The following is a 4,786-nucleotide window of genomic DNA, read 5'->3' as shown; positions in this document are numbered from 1 at the left end:
GATACACATATTCATAATATTGAAGCCAAAAGATGCAAAGCTAATAATGTTGGGAAACGCAGTAATTTCATAAAAAATGCTTGATCACGCAAGAACTATCTAGGTGATGCATAGCAACGAGTGGGGAGAGTGTGTCCACATACCCTCGTAGACCGAAAGCGGAAGCGTTATATCAACGCGGTTGATGTAGTCGTACATCTTCACGATCCAACCGATCCTAGCACCGAACGTACAACACCTCCGTGTTCAGCACACGTTCAGCTCGATGGCGTCCCTCGTACTCTTGATCCAGTTGAGGCCAAGGGAGAGTTCCGTCAGCATGACGGCATGGTGACGGTGATGATGAAGCTACCGACACAGGGCTTCGCCTAAGCACTACGACGATATGACCGAGGTGTGTAACTGTGGAGGGGGCACTGCACATGGCTAAGAGATTGTCTGTTGTGCTTTGGGGTGCCCCTTGGCCACGTATATAAAGGAGGGAGGAGGAGGAGGCCAACCTAGGAGGGGCGCGCCTATAGGGGGAGTCCAACTAGGATTCCAAATCCTAGTTGGAGTCCCCTTCCTTTTCCAAGAGGGGAGAGAGGGAAGGAGTAGGAGAGGGAGAAGGAAAGAGAGGGGGGCGCTGCCCCCTCCCTAGTCCAATTCGGACTTGCCATGGGGGGGCGCGCGGCCAACCCCTGAGGCCCTTCTCTCCTTTCCCGTATGGCCCATTAAGGCTCACTACTTCCCTCGGCGAATTCCCGTAACTCTCAGGTACTCCGAAAAATACGCGAATCACTCGGAACCTTTCCGATGTCCGAATATAGCCTTCTAATATATCGATCTTTACCTCTCGACCTTCGAGACTCCTCTTCATGTCCGTGATCTCATCCGGGACTCCGAACAAACTTCGGTCATAAAATCACATAACTCATAATACAAATCGTCATCGAACATTAAGCGTGCGGACCCTACGGGTACGAGAACTATGTAGATATGACCGAGACACATCTCCGGTCAATAACCAATAGCAGAACCTGGATGCTCATATTGGCTCCTACATATTCTACGAAGATCTTTATCGGTCAAACTGCATAACAACATACGTTGTTCCCTTTGTCATCGGTATGTTATTTGCCCGAGATTCGATCGTCGGTATCATCATACCTTGTTCAATCTCGTTACCAGCAAGTCTCTTTACTCGTTCTGTAATGCATCATCCCGTGACTAACTCATTAGTCACATTGCTTGCAAGGCTTATAGTGATGTGCATTACCGAGAGGGCCCAGAGATACCTCTCCGATACACGGAGTGACAAATCCTAATCTCGATATATGCCAACTAAACAAACACCATCGGAGACACCTGTAGAGCATCTTTATAATCACCCAATTACGTTGTGACGTTTGATAGCACACAAGGTGTTCCTTCGGTATTCGGGAGTTGCATAATCTTATAGTCAGAGGAACATGTATAAGTCATGAAGAAAGCAATAGCAATAAAACTAAACAATCATTATGCTAATCTAACGGATGGGTCTTGTCCATCACATCATTCCCTAATGATGTGATCCCATTCATCAAATGACAACACATGTCTATGGCTAGGAAACTTAACCATCTTTGATTAACTAGCTAGTCAAGTAGAGGCATACTAGAGACACTCTGTTTTGTCTATGTATTCACACATGTATCAAGTTTCCGGTTAATACAATTATAGCATGAATAATAAACATTTATCATGATATAAGGAAATATAAATAACAACTTTATTATTGCCTCTAGGGAATATTTCCTTCAAATAATGATAGTGCAACTTATTTGTGGCACTGCCGTTTAGGTCATATTGGTGTAAAAGCGCATGAAGAAACTCCATGTTGAAATATCATCCACATAAGCATGAACATTGCGCCCAATCTGATCATGAAGAAAATTTTGCACACACCGCTGGTAAGTCGCCTGTGCATTCTTGAGCCCAAAAGGCATAGACACATAACAGAAGGCTCCAAAGGGAGTGATGAAGGCTGTCTTCTCCTGGTCCTTAACTGCCATCTTGATCTGATGATAACCAGAATAAGCATCCAAAAAACTCAAACATTCACAACCCACCGTAGCATCAATAATCTGATCAATACGGGGGAGAGCAAAGGGATCAGCCTAATAGGCCTTGTTTAAGTCTGTATAATCCACACACATGCGCCATGTGCCATTTTTCGTAAGCACCAGCACCAGGTTAGCCAACCACTCATGATGAAAAATTTCAACGATAAACCCAGCCGCCAAGAGCCAGGCCACTTCTTTACCAATAGCCATGCGCCTCTCTTCATTGAAAGGAATTGCTTGACCGGTTTAAACTTTGGATCAATATTGAGAGTGCGCTCAGCGAGTTCCCTCGGCACAGCTGGCATGTCTAAAGGCTTCCATGCAAAGATGTCCCGGTTCTCACAGATGAACTCAATGAGCGCGCTTTCCTATTTCAGATCCAGATTAGCACTGATGCTGAACTGCTTGGATGAATCGCTAGGAATGAAGTCAACTAGCTTAGTGTCATGTGCCGACTTAAACTTCAACAAGGGGTCATGCCCCGTGGTTGGCTTCTTCAAGGATGTCATATCCGCCGGGTCAACATTATCCTTGTAAAATTTCAATTCCTCTGTTGCACAGACAGACTCAGCGTAAGCAGCATCGCCTTCTTCACATTCCAAGGCTATCTTGTGACTTCCATGCAGTGTGATGGTGCCCTTGTGACCCGGCATCTTAAGCTGCAAATAAACATAACAAGGCCTTGCCATGAACTTAGCGTAAGCCGGCCACCCAAACAGAGCATGATAAAGGCTCTTGACTTCGAAGGTCACCGTCTCAGATCTGGAATCATACTCATCTCCAAAGGCAACCTCCAAAGATATTTTCCCACATGATATGCTGATTTACCAAGCACCACTCCATGAAAAATAGTGTTCGACGGCTTAAGATTTTTATCAGTTAATCCCATGCAACGAAAAGTGTCATAATAAAGGATATTGATTCTACAGCCTCCATCCATTAGCACTTTAGGGAATTTGTATCCTCCAACCTGAGGTGCCACCAACAAAGCCAAGTGACCCGGGTTATCAACCCGGGGCAGGTGATCTTCACGGCTCCAGAGAATGGGGTGTTCAGACCATCGCAAGTAACAAGGAATTGCCGGCTCAACCGCGTTTACTGCCCTTTTATGGAGCTTTTGATACCGCTTACACAGACTCGTGGTGAAAACATGATACTGCCCACTATTCAACTACTTTGGGTTACTTTGATAACCAGACTGCTGCTACTGCTGATTCCCCTGACCAGATTGTTGATTATAACCACCCTGATTGCCTTGGCCTTGAAAACCGGAACTTGAACCGCCACCACCATAACCCGGACCATAAGCGCTGGAACCCAAGCCGCCGTCTGGCCCATGATTGTTCTGGAGCGGCCGACTTTTCCCATGTAAAATGCTTCGGGCGGGGCTGATTCATCAGCTCCTCAAGACTGAAATTTGGCCCTCCAAACCGAGGAGGTGGCTTTCCCTTGCGACGCTGACCATTATTCTGCGTATTGGTGTTAGCCACAAAATCCAAATTACTATCAGCTTTGCGCTTACCATTGCCCCCTTGACTTGCCAGGTTATGCTGTCGCCCCTTGGTGTTGCTGCTCTTCTTTCCCTTGGTGATGCCCCTTGGTGTTGCTGCTCTTCTTTCCCTTGGTGATATACAACTGAGTGTGGTGATCGTCATTTTGTATTTCAGTACTGAAATCAATATTGATATATTAATGTGGATAATCACAATACTGAATTTTAGTACTGAAATTAGTGATACACGACCGAGTCTGGTCATCGTGGTGCTGTATTTCAGTATTGAAATCAGTACCGAAATGTGAACATGTATAATCATAATACCGAGTTTTAATACCAAAATTAGTGATATAGAACCGAGGCACGTGTTAGTCATGCTATTTTTGAGTACTCAAATAAATACTTAAATATTAGCATAGATAATCACAATACTGAATTTTGTACTGGAACTAGTGATATAAAACTGAGTAAGGTCATCCTAGTATTGTTTTTAGTATTGAAATAAGTATTAAAAAATTAACGTGAAGAATCACAATACTAAATTTTAGTACCAAAATTAGTGATATACAAGTGAGTTGGGTGATCTCGTTTTGTATTTCAGTACTGAAATCAGTAATGAAATATTAAGGTGGATAATCGCAATACTGAAGTTTAGTACCGAAATGAGTGATATAGAACATAGTCGGGTCATCTTGGTGCTCTAGTTCAGTATTGAAATCAGTACTGAAATATTAACGTGGATAATCAGAACACTGAATTTTAGTACCGAAATTAGTGATATACAACCGAATCGGGTCATCGTGGTGCGGTTTTTCAATATTAAATATTAACGTGGATAATCACAATACTAAGTTTTAGTACTGAAATTAGTGATATAGAACCGAGTCAGGTGTTAGTCATGCTATTTTTGAGTACTCAAATTAATACTGAAATACTAACATGGATAATCGCAATAGTAAAATTTATACCGAAATTTGTGGTATAGAAGTGAGACGGGTGAACGTCGTTTTGTTTTTTAGTACAGAAACCAGTATTGAAGTATGAAAGTGGATAATCACAATACTGAATTTTAGTACCGAAATAAGTGGTATAGAACATAGTCAGGTCATCTTGGTGCTGTATTTCAGTACTGAAATCAATATTTAAATATTAAGGTGGATAATTACAATACTGAATTTTAATACCGAAAGTAGTAACATACAACTCA

The sequence above is a fragment of the Triticum urartu genome, chromosome 4 (genome assembly GCF_003073215.2).
Source record: "Triticum urartu cultivar G1812 chromosome 4, Tu2.1, whole genome shotgun sequence".
Taxonomy (NCBI): domain Eukaryota; kingdom Viridiplantae; phylum Streptophyta; class Magnoliopsida; order Poales; family Poaceae; genus Triticum; species Triticum urartu.
The sequence above is the reverse complement of the archived record's forward strand: the minus strand, read 5'-3'. Positions refer to the sequence as shown.